Source organism: Panthera pardus, unplaced genomic scaffold (assembly GCF_024362965.1).
Source record: "Panthera pardus isolate Hobbes unplaced genomic scaffold, ASM2436296v1 HiC_scaffold_12, whole genome shotgun sequence".
Taxonomy (NCBI): Eukaryota; Metazoa; Chordata; class Mammalia; order Carnivora; family Felidae; genus Panthera; species Panthera pardus.
This window is the reverse complement of record NW_026526677.1, coordinates 15,733,680-15,756,061: the sequence shown is the minus strand read 5'-3', so window position 1 is coordinate 15,756,061 and position 22,382 is coordinate 15,733,680. Positions and strand designations below refer to the sequence as shown.

Here is a 22,382-nt window from a genome sequence, read left to right as displayed (position 1 = left end):
ACAGGGAACTTCTGAAAAAAGTCCTGGACAGTCAGGAACCCTCAAAAAATGTGATCTTTGTTTTCTTGTACAGCTGCATGATGGCACATGTCTGTTAGCAATTGCCAACTTCACTAGAGCGCACAGTGGGGGTAGTGAAACTGCCAGTTACCTCACACGTAGAACTTTCAGGGAAGGGAGGCAATGTCACATGGTGCGGTCTTACATTTAAATACCAGCAGAGAACAAATGCCCATGAGGCCTACAGGTGGTATGGAAAGCTGAGGAAATGGGTGAGATCATATAGAGGGTGAAGAGGAAGAGGAGGGAGGACCCAGGATTGGACCTCCAAGTTCTATGTCTGTGCTGGACTCTAGGTCCACGTGTCCAGCTGTCTCCAGTTGAATATCCGATAGGTATCTCAGCCCAAATGCTCAAAGCCCAACCTTGACCTTCACCCTCCTGGTCTTCTCTAACTCTGCAAATGGCATCTCCATCCTCCAGCTGCTCAAACCCCAGACTTTGAGTTACCTGATCACTCCTCTTTTTCTCACATCCTGTATCCAGTCGGTCAATAAATCCTCCCTCCAGGAGAGCTCCTTCATTTTCCACTTGTTATTATGTCTGCCACTGCCTCTCTTGTCCAAGCCATTGTCTCCTCTCCCCTGGATTATTATAGTAGCTCTTAATTCCACCCTTCCCTCCTCTAGTTTATTCTTTTTTAAAGTTTATTTATTTATTTTGAGAGGGGGAGAGGGGCAGAGAGAGAGGCAGAGAGAATCCCAAGTAGGCTCCACACTGTCAGTACAGAGCCCTACGCAGGGCTCGAATCCAGGAACCCTGAGATCGTGACCTGAGCTGAAACCAAGAGTCAGATGCTTAACTGACTGAGCCACCCAGGCGCCACCCTCCAATATATTCTTTCTTTCTTTTCTTCCTTTTTTTTTTTTTTTTTGACATTTTAATTTATGTTTGAGAGACAGAGAAAGACAGGGTGTAAGCAGGGGAGGGGCAGAGAGACAGAGACACAGAATCTGAAGCAGGCTGCAGGCTCTGAGCTGTCAGCACAGGGCCGGACCTAGGGCTTGAACCCATGAACTGTGAGATCATGACCTGAGCTGAAGTCAGACGCTTAACCGACTGAGCCACCCAGGGGTCCCCCTCCTCTAGTTTATTCTTAACTCTGCAACCAGAATGGTCCTGTCAGAACATTTGTCAGGTCATGTCATTCCTCTATTTGCTTTCTCTTCTCAATCAGACTGAAACTGTCTCTCAGGCTGTTTATGACCTATATCCCCAGCCCCATTACCTCCTGGAGTACACACTCATCTCATTCTGCTTCCATCACCCTGGGCCCTTTGCTATCCTTCAAGCACTCTGTTCTGCCTCAGGGCCTTTGCACTGTGATCTGCTTAGAAAGCTTTTCCATATAACAGCATTGTTTGCTTCCCCACCACCTACATTTCACTGCTCAAATGTAACCTTAACAGAGCATCCTGTAAAGAAATAGCAACCTCTATCCTTGACTCTTCCAATTTCCCCTAACCTGCTTCATCTATCTATCTATATCTATCTATCTATCTATCTATCTATCCATCTATTGCTGTATCTCTTATGATCATCTAACATGCTACATATTTACTTACTTATTTGTTTCTAGATTATTACCTATCTAGTAAGAATATATGGTCCATAGGAGAAACTTTGTGTCTCTTGTTCACTGCTTATTCCTAGCATACAGTAGACACTCAAATATTTGTTGAAGGGAGGAAGGAAGGAAGGACTACAGCATTTCTCATCCAGGTAGAGAAGGCATTGACTAGGAGACTAAGAAATGGCTTGACTAGGAGACTAAGAAGGTAGGAAAGGAGAAGCCAAGAGCATGAAGTATAATAGAAGCTGCGAGAGAAAGCATGTAAAAAAATTAAAAAAAAATGTTTATTTATTTTAGAGACAGAGCACAAATGGGGGAGGGGCAGGGAGATCCGGAGACAGAATCTGAAGTAGGCTGCAGGCTCTGAGCTGTCAGCACAGAGCCCAATGCAGGGCTCGAACCCACGAACCATGAGATCATGACCTGAGCCGAAGTCGGACACTTAACCGAATGAGCCACCCAGGCATGCTGGGAAAGCATTTTTTGTTGTGGTAAAAAATATGTAACAGGGGCACCTGGCTGGATCAGTCAGTGGAGCATGTGACTTTTTTTTTTTTAATGTTTATTTATTTTTGAGGGAGAGTGTGTGAGCAGGGGAGGGACAGAGAGAGAAGGGGATAGAAGATCCAAAGTGGGCTCCACACTGCCAGCAGCAAGCCCGATGTGGGGCTCAAACTCACGAACCTTGAGATCATGACCTGAGCCAAAGTCAGATACTCAACCGACTGAGCCACCAGGTGCTCCTATGTGACTCTCGATTTCAGGGTTGTAAGTTCAAGCCCCATGTTGCGCATAAAGCTTATGTATATACTTATGTGTATATACACATATATATGTATATATATGTATATGTATACATATATATGACGTAAAACCATTTTAACATAGACAGTTCAGTGGCATTAAGTACACTCACATTGTTTTGCAACCGTCACCATTGTCCATCTCCAGAACTTTCTTTGTCTTCCCAAACTGAGACTCTGTACTCATTAAACAACTCTCCATCCTCCCTTCACTGCTACCCCAGGCAACCACCACTCTACTGTTTGTCTCTATGACTGACTACTCTAGGTATCTCATATGAGTGAAATCATACAGCGTTTGCCTTTTTTGTTACTCGCTTATTTCACTTAGTATAATGCCTTCAAGGTTTATCCATGTCTTGCATTTATCAGTTTCCTTCCTTTTTAAAAGCTTTTAAAAGTATTTTTATTTTAATTATTTATTTATTTATTAAAATTTTGTTTAATGTTTATTTATTTTTGAGACAATGCAAGAGACAGAGTGCAAGCAGTGGAGGGGCAGACAGAGGGAGACACAGAATCTGAAGTGGGTTCCAGGCTCTGAGCTGTCAGCTCAGAGCTGGATGCGGGGCTCGAACTCACGAACCGTGAGATCATGACCTGAGCCGAAGTCAGACGCTTAACCGACTGAGCCACCCAGGCACCCCTAAAAATATTTTTATATTTAGGGGCGCCTGGGTGGCTCAGTCGGTTAAGTGACAGACTCTTGATTTTGGCGCAGGTCATGATCTCATGGTTTGTGAGTTTGAGCCCTGCATTGGGCTCTGCACTGTCAGTGTGGAGCCTGCTTGGGATTCTCTCTCTCTCTCTCTCTCTCTCTCTCTCTCTCTTTTTCTTTCTCTGCCTCTCCCCTGCTGACACCCTCTCTGTCTCTCTTTCGAAATAAATAAACTTAAAAAAATTTTTTTTTAAATAAAAATATTTAAAAAAAAAATTTTAAAGGTTAATTTATTTTTCAGAGACAGAGAGAGACAGAGCGTGAGGAGAGGAGGGGCAGAGAGAGTGGGAGACACAGAATCAGAAGCAGGCTCCAGGCTCTGAGCTGTCAGCACAGAGCCTGACATGGGGCTTGAACTCACCGTGAGATCATGACCCGAGCTGAAGTTGTACACTCAACTGACTGAGCCACCCAGCCACCTCAATAAAAATATTTTTATATTAAAAAATTTGTTTTAAATATTCCATTGTATGCATACACACACACACACACACACACACACACACACACACACACACACACACACAATGTTTATCCATTCATCTGTTGATGGATAACTTGGGTGGCTTCCACCTTTAGGTTATTGTGAGTAAGACTGCTATGAATATGGGCATACAAATATCTCTTTGAGACTCTGCTTTGACTTTTTTGGGGGTTATATATGAAGAAGTGGAATTACTGGATCATATAGTAATTCTATGATTAATTTCTTGAGGAGCCACCATCCCATTTTCTACAGCAACTGCACCAGCGCACGAGGGTTTCGATTTCTCCACATCCTCATCAACGCTGATATTCTGTTTAAAAAATGCTTTTAAAAAAAATAATGGCCATCCTGAAAAAAAATAATAGCCATCCTTCACACATCCATTAGGGTGTGAAGTGGCCTCCCGTTGTGTTTACAGGAAAGGATTTAATGAATTTATTTTTAAAGATTAAAAAAATTTTTAAAGCTTATTTATTTATTTTGAGAGAGAGAGAGAGAGAGAACACAAGCTGAGGAGGGGCAGAGAGAGAGGAGAGAGAATCCCAATCATGTTCCATGCTGTCAGCTCAGAGTCCAACGTGGGGCTTGGATTCATGAACCGTGAGATCATGACCTGAGCGGAAATCAAGAGTGGGATGCTTAACTGACTGAGCCACTTAGGTGCCCCAAAATTTTCATTTCTAAGTAATCTCTACACCCAGCGTGGGGCTTGAACACCCAATCCCGAGATAAAGAGTCACATGCTCCACTGACTGAGCCAGCCAGGTGCCGATAGATAGATAGATAGATAGATAGATAGATAGATAGATAGATAGATTTTTTAAAAAAGTAATCTCTACACCCAACCTGGGGCTCAAACTCACAACCCCAAGACCAAGAATTGCACGCTCTTCTGACTGAGTCGTCCAGGAGCCCCTAAAGGAAAGAATTTTTTTTTGAGAGAGAGAGTGTGGCAGGGTGGGGGAGGGGAAGTGGTAGAGGGAGAGAGAGAACCTTAAGCAGGCTCCACACTGGGCATGGAGCCTGACGCAGGGCTCGATCTCTGACCCTGGGATCATGACCTGAGCAGAAATCAAAAGTCAGATGCTTAACCAGCTGAGCCACCCCGGTGCCCCTAGAGGAAAGCATTTTAAACCAGAGAGAGTGGTCACCTGTCAAGAGCTGCTCCGAGATCTAGTAAAGCAAGACTGAGAGTATCTGTTGGAATTGGCTCGTGGAGGTGGTGGTGACGCCAGCAGAATGGCGGAGGGTCACTAGATCGGAGCAAGCAGGAGAGCGAGTAGGTTCTGAAGGTGACTCGAGAAGCTTGCCTGTCCTCAAGAGCAGAGGAATATTATTTATTGTTTGTTATGCCCGGTCATCATATGAGGTGCGGGGTTGGAGCAGAGGCTAACAGACGTGGTTCCTTTCATGGGGCTGGCAGTCCAGCAGAGGAGGGGTAGACGGTCAACACGTTTCTTCAACTCCGATTTGATAAGCGCTAAAACCAGAAGCGGAGGGTGCTGTGTATATTGTGGCAAGATGGCAAATGAGGACGGGAGGAGGATGTCAGAGGAGGTGTCCTGAGGAAGTGACTCTCCAGTGAGTTAAAATTTGGTGTCCCCTGGGGGTCTGTCTTCAGGGAGAGGATGCCTTGGTCACCCCGACATGGGCATTTGGGCCTCCGTGGCGATCTCACCGGACCATTACTGTGGCCAAAGTTGAAGGGACTCGATGTAAGAAGTACCAAGAGTGTGCCAACGCTTCTTCCTCAGGCTTCTAAAGTCACGTGTCTTGTGAGTGAGGAGCAGGGCTGGGCCTGGGCGGGGGTGTGGGGGCATAGTGTGCTCTACCTGTACCCCAAAGCAACAATGCTTGTGCTTACAGAGCCTCTCATTCAAGTTTTCTGTCAACTTTCTGTCCTGTTCAGTTCTAGTTCAAGGGTCAGATGGGGGAGTCGACATACGACCTTGGGCAAATTAAGCATAACTTCCTTGTGCCTCAATTTTTTCATCTGTAATTTGAGGACAATACAAGTACCTATTTCAAAGTAAGTGAAAAAACTCACGTAAAGCATTAGCGCGGTGACTAGCACATAGGAGGAGCCTGGCAAATGTTAGCTTCTATTGTTACTTTTACTCCTCTGATTATATGCTAAAGCTTCGGTACATTAAGTGTCTGAGCCTTAGCGAGTCTACTGTTCAAAGTCTACTGTTTAATGAATTGGAATTCTAGTTTTATCCGTTAGTTTTACAAGCTTAGGTAATGCGTATCTGCTTCTAAGAGCTAAGGCTGCCCTGGGGTGCTGATAAGATCTGGATTCTGAATGGCTGGGGCTGAGGACAGACGTGGCCTGGACTGTATTCACCAGAGTAGTGGGGCTTCTCGGGAGCCAGCTTGCTGCCCTCCCTGGATATGTTCAACCTCTCCATTATCTTTCCATTTGCTGCAACGCCAATCCTATTTTTCATATACCCCCTGGAAAAGAAAGTGTTTTTAAGCACCTGCATGCCAAAGGTGTCCAAGTGTCTCTAGAGTTTAGGGAGATGTTTTTTATGTTTTCGTTTTTTTGGGTTTTTTTTGCAGCAGTCCCTTGCTTCACCCAGTGGGCCTTCCGATCTCTTCCTTAGCAAGGCAATGTGGTGCTGAGCACCAGAAAATTCCCGGGGAGAGCCTCTGCCAAAATGCAAAACCAAGGAAAAAGGATAAAAGCAACAGTTTTGGACCAGGCTGGCAGAAATGGTAAACCCAATCTGCCATATTTGCTTTTTCTTAATCTAAAATAACAGAGATAACATACACAATGGACTTTCTAACTTGCCACTTTTCCCTTATCTTTTTTCCCTTTGTGAGCCTAAGACATCGTGTTCTTTCATATAACCTCTCTCTCTCAAAAAAAAAAAAAAAAAAAAAAAAAAAAAAAAAACCAACAACAACAAAAACAAAAAAACCCTTGGCCATTCCGTTCCCTGCCGCCCATGGAGAAGAACAGACTCTATCTGATATTTCAGCTGGAAGGCAGGGTGGCAGATTCTTTCCAATGGGGTGGCGACTTCCTCCCTACTCTCAGAACACACCCCTTCCCAAAAATACGCCCTCCTGGGCAAGCAGCACAAAGGGAATGTCAGCAAATGCCCACATCCCTTCCTTTTCCTTTTACACCCAGTGGCCTGGGAATGGCGGGCACGCTCGGGGAATGCACACCACCAATCGGTGTGCGGCCCCATGGGGCCTGTAAAGCGGCCTTGCTCTCATCTCTTGCCCTCTTGGGCCGTCTTCCAAACCAACTGCCAGATGGGATTGTCCTAAAACGCAAATCTGATCATTTCATTTCATCTACTTAAGAACTTGCCGTGGCCTTTTGGCCCACAATGAGGGTTCCCAAACTCCTGCCTGAGGTCTATGCCAGCTATATAAGAATCATTGTATTCAGATGTAGTTTCTAGAGTTTAGGTTAGAACCCGGGGATCTGCCTATGTTAGCCTGAATTCTTTAGGTTGGTAAGTGACAGTAACTCATCTCAAACTAGCTTAGGTCAAAAAAGGAATCTATTATTTCCTCTGACAAGGAAGTTTAGGGGGTAAAATGATCTCAATTATATCTGTGAGATTTTAATTTATGGAGGTGACTAAATGATGATGTGGAGACGTCAATACCATTGAAAGACTAAAGTATTAATTAATTTCCTAAGAGGAGAGGGTATGCTATGCCACACAGGACCATTTGGGGAAGCACGAGGTGGAAGGGAGCGGGGGTGGAGTGGGATCGTTGAGGGGGCGTAGACCACAGCCTTTGTTGGGATTCCTGCAGGACAGGCAAGGCAGTTTAGGACTAGCTAGTTTGAATAAATCAGGTGGCCTTTGGGGGATAGCAACTGTACCTGGTAGTCTGTTACCGGGCCCTGGGTTGATTTAGGGCAGGGGACATAACGTCTTGGTGGTGTGAATTCCCTGAAGGAGCTGACTTCAGAGCATCAACTCTGGATCTCAGGGGAGATGTAAACAACTTCAGCTGTTACTTTGGGTGCCAAAGAGACCGATGTAGAATCTAAGAAAACACAATTAGAACAAGAGCTGGCTTCAGTGGGAATGGCTTTAGAGGTGTGCTAATAATGCAGCCACGAGCTACATGTGGCTGTTGCACACTTAGAACGTGGGTAACACAAACTGAAATGTGATGGAGGTGTGAAACACATGCCGGCTTTCAGACAGCATAACGAAGAGAAAACTTGTATAGCCCAGTGATTTGACAATTCTGTGCGTTGCTCAATGCTCACCAGCATCGGTGTGCTTGCCATCTGTCACCCGCAACACGATTACAGTATTATCGACTATATTTCCTATGCTGTAAAAAACAAAACAAAACAAAAAAACCCTATGTCATTAATGATCTTTCAACTTTTTTTTTTAATGTTATTTATTTTTGAAAGAGAGAGAGAGAGAGTGTATGTAAGTGCAAGTAGGGGAGGGGCAGAGAGAGAGAGTGTGTATGCGAGTGCAAGTAGGGGAGGGGCAGAGAGAGAGAGGGGAACAGAGGATGAGAAATGGGCTCCGCAGTGTCAGCACAGAGCCCGACATGGGGCTCAAACCCAAGAACTGTGAGGTCATGACCTGAGCCAAAGTTGGATGCTCAACCGACTGAGCCGCCCGGGTGCCCCTATGATCTGTTATATTGATTACGTTGAAAATAATATTTAATATGTTGGAAATATTGGATTAAATAAAATATAGCACGGAAATTAATTGCATCTGTTTCCTTTTACTTTTCTTAACATAGACACTAGAAACTTGAAACAGCACGTGCAGCTTGCACTTTGAGAGAGAGACAGAACATGAGCTGGGGAGAAAGGCAGAGGGAGAGGAAGACACAGAATCTGAAGCAGGCTCCAGGCTCTGAGCTGTCAGCACAGAGCCTGATGGCGGGGCTCGAACTCATGAACCGCGAGATCATGACTTCAGCCCGAGTCGGTCGCTTAACCGACCGAGCCACCCAGGCGCCCCTGGTTCACATTATATTTCTGTTGGACAGCAGTGGTCAGGATCAAATGTTCTCTTTCTCTCTATGGACTCTGCTCTTTTTACGTATATTTGGAATTCATTCTCTCCTACTTTAAACTGTCTTCCGTGTGTCTGCGAAAATGGCTGCTGGTATTTCCAAGCTTATAGAATTCCAGCTTCCCAATGCCATCCAAACGGGAAGTTCTTTCTTCCATTGTTCATATATCAATCTCGGGGAAAGACACTCAATGGCCCTGCTGATGTCACATTCCACCCCTTGGACAAAGCACTGTTGACAGGAAAACAGGTTCCTGTGGCTTGTCATGAATTGCGTCCCCATCAAATAGGGGTGGAGCATCTGCGTGGCATGGGAGAGGTGCACTACCCCATATGATGAAAGGAACCCGTGGTTACTAATGTGGTTTCATTACACTTCCCAGGTGATTCTGATGCACAGTAAAGTTTGTTACGTGCCAGACCCTGGAGGTAAAACCCAACTGTATTAGTGTGTGTTTGTGGTGCTTATTAGGCCTTCTGTGGTCTGGTCTCCTGCTGACTTTAATCTCTTGTCAGTTCCCTTCTCTTTCCTAGCTATATGTCAACATTGTATTGTTTAAAATTTCTTGCAGCTCCCTAAACACTCCATGCTGAAAACATTTACTATAGAAATTGTCAAATACACATAAAAGTAGAGAGGATAGTATACTGATCCCTCCATATACTATCACCCAGCTTCAACAATTATCAGTGAATGACCGATCTTGTCCCACCCATGCCCCCATTACTTTTCCTAATGGATTAGTTGGAAGCAAATTTCCAACATCATATTGTTTCATCTGTGAATATCGCAATAAGTATATCTATGGATTAAGGATCCTTAAAACAAGGTAATCACAATACCATTTGGACTCTCAAAAACACAATACTTCCTTGTTATCAAATATCCAGCAGGTGTTCAAATTTCTGCGGATTGCTGGAGCTGGTTTCTCTGATATCCAAACAAGGTCGTTGGTATGTCTCTCAGATTTCTTTTAACCCATAGGCTTCCCACCCTCTTTTTCTAACCTCGCAAGTTATTTATCGAAGAAACTGAGTATTTTGTCTTGTGGAGTTACCCACATATTAGATTTTAATGGTGGCGACCTTATGGTGTCGTTTCACATGTTTGTTCTCTGCATTTCCTATAAACTGGTACTTAGATTTCAAGCAGTGTTGCCCAATAAAAATATCATGTAAATCACAAAGGCAATTTTAACATTTTCTAGTAGCTACATTGATCAAACGAAAAGGAGAAGATGACATTCACTTTACTACTATGTCTTATTTAACCCAATATACCCAAAATATGAACAACGTAGTGTATAGAAAAGATCACGAAATATCTTGTGTTCTTTTTTTCCTTGGAGTCTGAGCAATCCAGCACGGGTTGGACACTTCCTGCACGTCTCAATGCAGACTGGAGACCCTGCAAGTACGAACAGCTACTTGTGGCTAGCAGTTACTGGGTTTTTTTTGCCCAGCACAGCTCCAGGGGCTTTACCCAAAGTCAGTTCTGTTTTGTCAAGAATACTTCATAGGTGTCCTTTCCCCGAAGGCACTTGGTGGTATCACTTCACACTGCCGTGATGGGCAAGGAAACAAATAAGTGTTGACGAGGACGTGGGGAGACTTCAACCCTCATGTATTCCTGGCGGCATGTAGAATATGGCACAGCAGCCGTGAAATACAGTCTGGCGCTTCCTCCATAGGTTATGCGTAGAATTTCCATGTGACCCTGCGATTCTCCTCTTGGGCAAATACTCAAAGGAGGTGAGAGCAGGCATTCAAACAAACGCTTGCACACAAATGTTCATGGTAGCGTTCTTCACAATAACCAAAATGTGGAAACAACCCAAATGTCCATCAGATAGTAAATGAATAACCCAAACATGGCATATCCAGACAACGGAATATTATTCAGCCATAAAGAGGAACAAAGGACTAACACATGTAGAGCAAGGCTGAATCTTGAAAACATGCGAAGCCAAATAAGCCAGACCTAAAGGCCACAGATTGTGTGGTTTCCCCTATTTAGGTGAAATATCTAGAATAGGCAAATCTGCAGGGGCAGAAAGCAGGTTGATGATTGCTGTGGGCTAGAGGAAGGGGGAAATGGGGAGCGACTGCTTAATGGGAATGGGGTTACCTTCTGGGGAGATGAAAATGTGCTAGGTCCAGGCAGCAGTGATGGTTGCACAGCACTGTGAATGCACGATACACCCCTGAATTGGACACTTTAAAATAGCTAAAAAAGTGAATTTTATTTTACATGACTTTACCACAATAAAAAAAGAACGGGTGATGTCTGGTTGTTTGTCTTTTAGCAGATAATGATCTTTGCCTAGATCTGTTATTTCACCAGGGGTTTAGGGGCACGGACGGTGATATTCTACATCTATAATTCCTTCGTCATATATTATCCGCGGGTACTTCTATCTGATGAAAATTTCCCTTGTCAGTCACTTGGTACAACGTGTACCCCCTCATGCCCATGCTTTTGCTGTGTCAGTCCATGGCTCTGGAACACCTTTCTTTCCTTCCCCTCTGTGCCTGGCTAATTCCTAATTCAGCCCGATCCCTCATGATCCAGGTGAAATGTTACCACTGTGAAGCTCCACCATCTTGACTGTAGCACTTACTGCCTTTATTGTCATTTTTCTTTTTTTTGGTCTTTCTGTCTCCTTTACCAGCCTTTAGCTCACAAAGGGTAGGTTCTGTCCCCTATTCAAAGATTCAGCTCCAGTGGAATAGTGGGTGTTCAATAAACATTGGTGACTTGGAGGTGAGCTTGTTCATTGCAGTGGGCAAAAAGATAAGTGTCAGTCCTCTACTTTACATGAGGGTGCTGGCTTTGTATATCCGTGTAACTAATGGCCACAAATCTGGGGAATTAAAACAGTACATTAATTTTTATTTTATTTATTTATTTTAAATTAATTAATTTATTTTTGAGAGACAGAGAGAGACTGAGCACAAGTAGGGGAGGGGCAGAGAGAGAAGGAGACACAGAATCCGAAGCAGGCTCCAGGCTCTGAGCTGTCAGCACAGAGCCCGACACGGGGCTCGAACTCACAAACTGTGAGATCGTGACCTGAGACAAAGTCGGAGGCTTAACCAACTGAGCCACCCAGGCGCCCTGAATTTTTAAAAATGTTTACATTTTACTTAAAAAATTTTTTTTTAATATTTATTTATTTTTGAGACAGAGAGAGAGACAGAGTGTGAGCAGGGGAGGGGTGGAGAGAGAGGGAGACACAGATCTGAAGCAGGTTCCAGGTTCTGAGCTGTCAACACAGAGCCCGACGCGGGGCTCGAACCCACAGACTGCGAGATCATGACCTGAGCCGAAGTTGGACGCTTAACCGACCGAGCCACCCAGGCACCCCTAAAATTTTCACATTAAAAAATTTTAAGTTTATTGGGACTCTGGGGTGGCTCGGTCGGTTAAGCATCCGACTTCGGTTCAGGTCATGATCTCGCGGCTCGTGAGTTTGAGCCCTGCATTGGGCTCTGTGCCGACAGTTCAGAGCCTGGATTCTGTGTCTCCCTTTCTCTCTCTGCCCCTCCCCCACTCATGCTGTCTCTCTCTCTCTCTCTCTCTCTCTCTCAAAAATAAATAAACATCAAAAAAAATTTTTTTTTAATTTTAAGTTCATTTATTTTTGAGAGAGAGAGAGAGAGAGAGAGAGAGAGACAACAAGTGAGGAGGGGCAGAGAGAAGGAGAGACAGAACGATGCCATCAGCCAAGAGCCTGATGCGGGGCTTGAACTCACAAACTGTGAGATCACGACCCGAGCCGAGATTAAGAGTCTGACACTTAACCGACTATGCCACCCAGGTGCTCCAAAACAGTACATTTGTTATCTCCTGGTCTGGAGTTTGGCATGGCTTAGCTGGATCCTCTGCTCAGGATGTCATCAGGCAGTAGTCAAGGTGGCCGCTGTACTGCACTATAATCTGCAGGCTCCAGGAGTGAGGACTTAGTTTCCAAGATCTTTCACGTTGTTGGCGGAATTCATTTCCTTATGGTTCTGTGACTGAGCTCTCAGTGTTCTTGCTGGTTTAAGCCAGGGGCCACTCTTAGCTACCACAGGTGGTCCGTAGTTCCCACAATTCTTTGCCCCATGACCCTCTCTAACGGCCCTCTCATGACATGACAGCTTGCTTCTTCCAAGCCAGCAGTAGAAAGTGGATCTCTCTAGAGTGTGCTAGCAGCCCCGAGCCTTATCTATATAATTGTAACTCTAAATCACATTGACCACGTTCCTCTGGTTATGAGCAAGTCCAACGTCTCACCTGTAACCAGACAAGGTGTGACCATAGGGGCCTGTTGTCCCTATGGTCAACAGACCCTAGGGCCTGTTGTCCACAATTAGCTATGACTTACTGAGAATCTGCTGTGTACCAGACACTGTGCTAGGCATTTTCCATTAATTATTTCATTTAATCCTCAAACTATTTTATGAAATGAATCCTACAAGAGCTGATTTGTAGATATGCAAATTGAAGCTCAGAGAAATCGGTGTTTGAGTTGTTCAAGGTCTCACAATCAATGACAAATCTGACATGCAAACCCAAGTTTGATCCTAAAATCACCTTCTACCCTACATACCTCATCTTTTAACTAGTTGGGAGCAGAAAAATCTTAAAAAATCGTCCCCTCATTCCTCTTTCTCAAGAGTAACAACAGACATAGGAGACACACATTCTCTGCTCCTTGGATTCATATTTTAGAGCATAGAATGAACTCTGTCTGCTAAGAGGGAATGTTCAGATGGGAGCTGGCCCTTCTAGGAAATGTTATGTTGCAGAATTAGGGCAGGCTGCCAAAGCACGCGAACAGACCTGACCTGGATTTTCTCAATGCCATTAGGAGAGAGTCATAATACCTCCTAGCTATATAGTGAGTTGTCAGTTCCTCTCATTTTATTCACAATGTCCCCGTGAATCAGCAAGGGCGGGGATTTTATATATTTACTGTAGGGATTATTCTGTATCTGCAAGTTTGTATTTTGGCTTAAAAACCTTAGTATGTTATTGCATGAACAGTTTCCTATATTCTTATATTGTCTCTCTAAATGTGACTTAAAATTTTTTTTAATGTTTATTTTTGAGAGAGAGAGAGAGAAAGAGAGGCAGAGCGTGAGCAGGGAAGGGGCAGAGAGAGAGGGAGACACAAAATCGGAAGCAGGCTCCAGGCTTTCAGCTGTCAGCACAGAGCCCCACGCGGGGCTCGAACCCCCAAACTGTGAGATCATGACCTGAGCCAGAGTTGGATGCTGCTCAACCGACTGAGCTACCCAGGTGCCCCTCTAAATGTGATTTTAAATGGATACTTAATATTCAATTCCATGGATCTATCCTAGCTTACTAAAATGTTTCCCTAATTTGGGCTATTAGGTTTCTTCTTGTTTTTCACTATTACAAAAAATGTCGTGATAAACACCTTTGATGGTCGAAAATGTGTCCACACATCCATATGCATACATGCTTAGGATACGGTCCCAGAAACGGGATGGCAGAGGACAGTCCCAAGGCTCTTGGCACATACACATCGAGACGTGTACCTCCCGCTTTTCAGGCGAGGCTGCAGACTCGAAGGGAGACTTGCCCCAAGTCACGTGGCCCACACGCGCAGCTGAGATTTGGACGCGGGTCTCCTGCTTCCTACAGTGATGTTCTTCCTTACAACTAGCCCCTCACAGTGTGCGCCCCCCCCCCCCCCCAGCAGCACTGGTAAACCCCGGAAGAATGTTAGAAATCTGTGCTCTCAGACCCCCCCCCCCCCCGAGACTTTGTGGATCAGAGTCTGCATTTTCTACGATCTTCAGATGCTTCTATGCACATTGAAGTTCGGGAGTGCTGCTCACAGTACACCCTCCCCCAGAATCCCGTGAAGTGCTTTGGAACCAGGCGAAACGCCACTAGCCATGGTGTGACCAGTTTCCCCTCAGCTTTGAGATGCCTCTTTCATATTTCCTGGTACAGGGGCTGTGTGTGATGTGCCCACCTCATGAAGGGATTTGCGAATTCACTGTAAAACAGCAGGATATTTAACTTGCCTCCATATTATCTCTGGATGTGGCCAAACCCTCCTGCTCAGAATTGTACAAATAGCTTTTGGGGATAGTTTTTAGGAAGTATTGTGGTGAAGGGGAAAGAGTATCACACCAAGAGTTCTGATCCAGGCAACAACAGATGTTGGCGAGGATGCGGAGGAAGAGGGCCTTTTTTGCACTGCTGGTGGGAATGCAAACTGGTGCAGCCACTCTGGAAAACAGCATGGAAGCTCCTCAAAAAATTAAAAATAGAACTACCCTATGACCCCGCAATTGCACTATTAGGCATTTATCCACTGGATACAGGTGTGCTCTTTCGAAGGGGCACATGCACCCCCATGTCTATAGCAGCTCTATCAGCAATAGACAAAGTATGGAAAGAGCCCAGGTGTCCATCGATGGATGAATGGATAAAGAAGATGTGGGATATATATACAATGGAGTATTACTTGGCAATCAAAAAGGATGAAATCTTGCCATTTGCAACTATGAGGATGGAACTGGAGGGTATTATGCTAAGTGAAATTAGTCAGAGAAAGACAAAAATCATATGACTTCACTCATATGAAGACTTTAAGAGACAAAACAGATGAACAGAAGGGAAGGGAAACAAAAATAATATAAATACAAAACAGAAGAGGGGGGACAAAACAGAAGAGACTCTTAAATATGGAGAACAAACAGAAGGTTACTAGAGGGGTTTTGAGAGGGGGGATGGGCTAAATGGGTCAGGGGCACTAAGGAATCTACTCCTGAAATCATTGTTGCACTATATGCTAACTAATTTAGATGTAAATTAAAAAAATAAAATTAAGTATTATGTTGAAAAAAAATTAAAAAATTAAAAAAATAAAGGAATGCTAAAAAGAAAAAAAGAGTTCTGGTCCAGCTTCCACCATTAGCAAGCCGGGTGACCTTGGAGAGCTGTTGGGTTATTCTTTATTGAATTAGCTACTCTGATGAGAACACACTTTGTTGATCACGAGGCGATGGGCATATCTGTGGGGAGCCTGTATTTAGACATCATCTTCCTTGTGAAAGAAATGAAGGTGTTTAGACCAGATGATGCTTAAGGCAAATATTCAGAGGACGGAAGACATCCTTCTGAAGAAGCCTACTTTAGGTTGGACCCCCGCCTTGTGCTCTGCAGGGATATGACAGAGCGTTCTGAGTCAAATCAGGATGGGTACCAGCGAGCGCTGGAGTAATTGATCTTCAGAGTCTCATCTAAATCTAAAAACGTATGATCTTATACCATTTCAACATGAAAAAGAGAATCAGAATTCTAGCATTAGCTGGTCATTTTATGCATCTACCTGCCCTCAGGAAAGAGAGCAGCTTGTCTCTCCTTTTAAGAATTTGGATTTCTTTCAAATCCCGTTTCTGGGATTAGAGTCTTTCTTTTTGTTGCGATTCAATTAATTTCATCTGCCTTAAGCACATTAAGCAATCAGAGGCCAGGCTTGGGTCTTCCCAATCAGATGTAATTACTGGAGTCCCTGATCTCTGGTTCGTTTTCCTTTCTGCTCTCCGCACATTATCTTTCTTAGAGGAAGGAAGTTAAAGGCTTTATATAGTTCTCTCTGTTTTGCAACCGCATTTCTCAAACTTAGAATTGCACATCCTTATGCCTAAATAAGTGACCATGATTCAGCCTCTTGGAAAACCAGATACTTAAAGGAGTTTGTCACATGCAGCAGATTCAAAGAAATGGTCAGTGATGGCCCTTTACCTTGAAAGTCACAGTAATGGCCTCAGAAAAAAGAAAACATATTTTTGAGACTAAAATCCAAACCTTTTCTTTTGTTTTAATGTATTACATAATCCATTTTCTTGTAATAAATAAGATTATTTAATCATTTTTTTTCGCTTACAGCGCCTTTGATATAGGTGGGGGTGTTAAATTGAGATTAAAAAAATTTTTTTTTGAGTTTTTGTTTTTTTTTTAAGTTCATTTATTTTGAGAGACAGAGAGAGTGGGAGAGGGGCAGAGGGAGAGAAGGAGAAAGAGAATCCTAAGCAGGCTCTGCAATGTCAGTGCAGAGAGAGCCCGATGTGAGGCTTGAGCTCACGAACCATGAGATCGTGGATGGAGCCGAAGCCGGACGTTTAACCGACTGAGTCACCCAGGTGCCCCAAATCGAGCTTTTTTGATATTGAAAGGTCAGTATTTGTAAAACCCCCAGGTTCTAAGAGGAAAAAGGAAAAAAAAAAAAAAAGAGAGAGCATTTCTATTACTTTCAACAGCAGAATATTTGCACAAGGGTCTATTATTTAATGCCCCTTATGTAGGCACTGGTGGGAAATTACTCATTCATTTCACACATGTTCAGTAAAAGCTTACTAGATGTCAAGCACACTTCGAGGTCCCAGGTGAAGGATGTGGCTCCTGCCGTCAAGGAGCTTAGAAGGGAGTGGTGTACTGGGTGCTGGTATAGGGTAAGCACAGGAACTGAAGATATTCACAGGCAGACAATTCGTCCTAAGGGGTTGAGGAAAGCCCCCTAGAAGAGATGTGCCTTGGGTTGAGGAGGAGATAGTCAGAGGCTCAAGGGAGTGACGTACATTTCAAGCAGAGGGAACAGCAAATGTGAGGGAAGAGCAAATCAAAGGTGCAGAGGCAGTTGAGAGCACAGGAAAGAATTAAGCATGCCTGGATCATGAAGAGCATGAGGAAGACGGGGGAGATACAGGAGTGGGTGGCAAACACACAATGTGGCACTGGCTGAAATAAATCAGGCCGGCTGAGCCAAAGCCTCCAACGTATAAAGATTTCAGAGAGTAGAGTTACTTTACAAGCATTTTAGAAATGATCCCTGTGAAGAGTGAAATTTAGTTTGGAGAAGGCGCCATGTCAAGAAATCCGTTGGCATTACCCCAAAGAAGAGACTATATTTTTCCTTTGGCTTGGGCATAGTCCCCCCTCCCCGCCCCCTTTGAGTGTGACTGCTTCATCTTTCTTTGGAAGAAAATAAAGTCTCAGCACAGGCAGCGTTTGATGCACTGCTCATTTGATCTGGTTGATTCAGGAAACAGATGCATCCTCTTGGTCTCAGCACAAATTGTTGGGGTTTCTTTTTTCTGGTTTCACCAAAGCCAGATCTATGTCTCTATCAGCACAGAGGAAAAAAGTAATTACTGAAGTATTAGTGTGATTATTATTTCCTGATATGAATTCCTGCATTCCTTACTTGTATCTGGTCCTCTCCCTCGGCTGCAGTTACAAAATTTAAAAACAAATTCTTCTTGGACAAAGCCTATATTGATTATTTTTAAACCTCGTTAGCATTAGAGGACTCTTTTGAGAATTTAATGAAAAAAGCCCTCTCCTCGGAAGGATTCGCATTTTCTCACGCTTACAAAATGGAACACGGTTTCAAGAGCTTCACAAACCTCTTGAAGCCCCCCGAGGACCCTTGCGGAATCTGTAGACCCTGGTTAAGGACCTCCGGTCTGTACAGCAAAAAATAAAATGGAAGAGCTGCTCGCTGAGACTGGACGGTGACAGTTAGCTGTCTGCTAATTAAGGCAGTATATTTTGGGAGGTCAGAATAAACCCGAATTGTATTTCCCGTATAGTGGCTGGAGGCTCTGCTATCACATTGACTCAGTGGGTGGACCTCAGCTTTCCCAACCCCCCCACCTCCATGCCAACCCAAACCCGAGTGAAGGTCCCAGAGAGAGGAGGAAGAGAAGCCAGAAACCACTTGAGGCTTTTCATTTTGTTGTTTTTAAATTTTTAATGTTTATTTTTGAGAGAGAGAGAGAGAGAGAGAGAGAGAGAGAGGGGAGAGAAAGAGAGTGCCCAAGTGGGGGAGGGGCACAGAGAGAAAGGGGACAGAAGATCCGCAGCAGGTTCTTTGCTGACAGCGGACAACCCGATGTGGGGCTTGAACTCACCAACTGGGAGATCACGACCTGAGTGGAAGTCAGACATTTAACCGACTAAGCCACACAGGCATCCCTAGACTTTTCATTTTCTAAAGTCAAGTCCATGGCCTTGGAGTTAGAAGAGCTGCTTTTTCATCTTAGCTCTCCCACTTTCTTATGCAATCTTGTCAAGTGATTACAATTTTTCCAGTATCTGCTTCCTCATCTGTAAAGTGGGCCTCACAACAAGACTTAGTGAGAGTGTTTGCCAGACATCTGGTTCCTAGACGGTGCTTGACAACTGGTAACTGAAATTCAGTTCTTCTAGCACAGAGTAGAACCTTTCAGAGAACCTCAGTATTGAAAAACGTATGGTGTGGGGACTTGCGGTTTCTGGTTCCAGCATGTAGGGAACTTAGACATTGCCATTCTGTCCTAACAAGGAAAACGCTGAACGCACTGAAAAATCCACAACTTTTCTTAGATCGGTCAAAGAAATGAGGTCACAGAGCAAACTGCTGTTCCCCAAATTGGAAAGACAGTTGCACACAGAGAGTCACAACTTCCAGGGGCAGAACTTGCCATGGGAAGCAGGGCCAGGGTAGAGAAACCTGAACTGTAATGGGCAAATTGCTCAGTGTGGTCAACTCTGAGAGTTAAAAAACTCCAGGGGGACTCTTTCAAGGGGGGAGGGGGTGGCGGGGGAGGCTATTTTGGTGAGTTTTACCTTCAGGAGTTCTATCAGGTCCTCACAGTACATACTGGAGAAAAGTACTCATACTTCTGGCAGGTGGAGGGAAAAAGGAGCCATTTTGAAATCTGTCAGAGCATTCTGTTGTTCTTAACAGGGCCTGCCCTCAGGAGAAACTTTTGCCAGAGCTTAACCTATTGGGGTTTTAGCGGAGCCTTAACCGGCCTGGGGTAAGAGCAATAGATAACTCTGTCTCTTCCAGGAGGAAGGATGGGGGAAGGAACTGAGAAGCGCCGGTGAAGTTCACAGTCCAGGGGCACAGGCTCACCAAAGGACAGAGACCTCACTGGAGGGTTCTAGAATATGTCCCCTCCACCTACACCTTACCGCCTCGTCACTAAGGGCCTGCTCATCGTAATTCCTTTTACCCAGCGCATCATGTCCATCCTTCAACAACAACAAGCATACTAACGGGCAAAAAACACGGTTTGAAGAGAACTGAGCCAGCATCAGAACCAGAGGCAGATATGGTAGGAATGTTGCAATTATCAGAGCAGGAATTTTTAAAAGCTATGATTAATATGCCAAGGGCTTTAGTGGCAAAGGCGTCCCACATGCAAGAACAGACAGATAATGTAAACAGAAATAAAAATTCTACAAAGAATGAAATGAACTGCTAGCAATAAAGAAAACACTGGGACCAAAATGAAGAATGTCTCTCGTGGGCTCATGAGTAGACAGGACGCGGCTGAGGAAAGAATCTCTGAGCCTGAGGATATGACGATAGAACCTTCCAAAACTGAAAGGCAGAGAGAACAAAAGACCGAAAAAAGCAACAGAATAGAATATCCAAGAACCGTGGGACGATTACAAAAGGTTTGGCATACATGTAATGGGAATATTAGAAGGAGCAGGGAAAAAGGAACAGAAGCAATATTTAAAGCAACAACGACTGAGAAATTTCCCTAAGTTCATGTCAGACCCCAGCCCACAAGCAGCCAGAGAACACCAACCAGGAAAAATGACCAAAAAAACTATGTGTAAAGTATCATATTGAAACATCAGAAAATTGCAGATAAAGAAAAAATCTTGAAAGAAGCCAGAAAGAAAACAAACAAACAAACAAACAAACAAACCAAAACTGTTATCTAAAGAGGAGCGAGGCACCTGGGCAGCTCAGTTGGTTAAGCATCCGACTCTTGATCTCTGTTCAGGTCACGATCTCACAGTTTGCAAGTGAGAGCCCTGCCTGGCGCTCTGCGCTGAGAGCACGGAGCCTGCTTGGGATTCCGTCTCTCCCTCTCTCTGCCTCCCCCCCCACCCCCCACAAAAAATAAATAAATAAACTTTAAGAAAATAAAGAAGGGCAAAGATGAACATTACATCCAACTTCTCTGAAGCCATGTAAGCAAGAAGAGTGAAGTATTTGGAGTGCTCAGAGAAAACCCCCCACCAATCTAGCATTCTGTACCCCCCCAAATTGCCCTTCAAAAGTGAAGGAGAAATCACGACTTTCTCACACAAACAGAAGTTGAGAGGACTTGTTGCTAGTAGACCTGCCTTGCGAGAAATGTTAAGAGGAGTTCTTCAGAGAGAAGGAAAGCGATGCAGGTCCGAATCTCAATCTATACAAAGAAAGGGAAAGCATTGGAGAATAAGCAAAAGTAAAACAAACGCTTTTATTTTTTCTTATTCTTAACTGATGTCATAGGGAATAGTTGGTTCAAAATAACAGCAACATATTTGATTATGTATGCTCATGTACGTATGCATGCTTGCATGTGCTTATGTGTAAGTGAAATGAATGACAGCAATGATATAAGAGATTGGAGGGAGGAATTAGGAATATTTGGTTATGATAAGGTGCTTGCACTACTTCCGAAGGAGTATGGGGCTTTTGGAGAGTGGACTGGGGTTAGTTGTAAATGTAATATTGCGAACTCTAGGAAAACTGCGACAAAAAGTTTTTAAAAAGTGTAACGGATATGCTAAGAAAGGAGAGAAAATGGAATCGTAAAATGTTCAGTTAAAACCACAGAAGGCAGAAGAAGTATGAAAGTAAAAACAGGAATAAGAACACGAGTAATAAATAGACAAAGGTGACAGATATTGTAGGTGTTAATCCAAATATACCAGTAATCACCTTAAACATCAATGGTCCAAATGCACCAATTAAAACATAGAGCTGGTCAGAGTGGATCGGAAGATAAGACCGTTTTGTCTATAAGAAACCCATTTAAATTTTTTTAAGTTTATTTTTTTATTTTGAGAAAGAGAGAGGGAGAGCATGAGCACACTGGGGAGGGGCAGAGAGAGAGGAAGGGAGAGAGAAGCCCAAGCAGGCTCTTCGCTGTTAGTGCAGAGCCTGACATGGAGCTCAATCTCACTAACCTGAACCAAAATCAAGAGTCAGATGCTTTTTTTTTTTTAACGTGTATTTATTTTTGAAGGAGAGAGAGGCAGAGTGTGAGTGGGGGAGGGACAGAGAGAGAGGGAGACACAGAATCCAAAGCAGGCTCCAGGCTCTGAGCTGTCAGCACAGAGCCCGACGTGGGGCTCGAACCCACGAACTGCCAGATCATGACCTGAGCCCAAGTTGGTCGCTCAGCTGACTGAGCCACCCAGGCACCCTCCATTTTAAGTATAAAGATGTATATAGATTAAAAGCAAAGGGATGGAGAAAGATATATCATGCTAATATGAATCAAGAGAAAGTGGGAGTAGCTATATTAATTTCAGACAGATCAGATTTTAGACCCAGGGATTACATAATGTTAAAGGGGTCACTACTCTAAAAAGACACATGATCCTTAATGTGTATGCACCTAACGACAGAGTAGCAAAATATGTGAGGCAAAAACGGACAGAACTGCAAGGAGAAATAGAATCCTGGGTTTATTATTATAGTTGGACACTTTAACAACCCTTTATCAGTAACGTACAGAACCAACAAACAGAAATTCAGTGAGGACAGGGGTGAACTCAACAAAACCATCAATCAACTGGATATAACTGACATCTATACCCTGCTTCATCCAACAACAGATTACATGTTCTTTCTCAAGCTCATGTGGAACATTCACCAAAATAGACTACATTCTGGAC

The 22,382-nt window shown here is 44.0% G+C and overlaps 1 long non-coding RNA gene across 6 annotated transcripts in view; it reads left to right on the top strand.

Annotated features, from left to right (window-relative positions):
• Positions 1-22,382, top strand: part of LOC109245139 (uncharacterized) — a 63,895-nt gene that overhangs the window by 21,907 nt on the left and 19,606 nt on the right. For 4 of the 6 annotated variants that reach the window (XR_008421133.1, XR_008421137.1, XR_008421138.1 and 1 more), the window contains exon 6: positions 6,207-6,548. The exons of 1 other annotated variant lie outside the window; for it this stretch is intronic. This is a non-coding gene — a long non-coding RNA (uncharacterized LOC109245139). Of the gene's footprint in view, positions 1-3,395; positions 3,960-6,206; positions 6,549-22,382 lie in introns of those variants that run through there. One more of the 6 variants, XR_008421136.1, reaches the window with a different exon arrangement.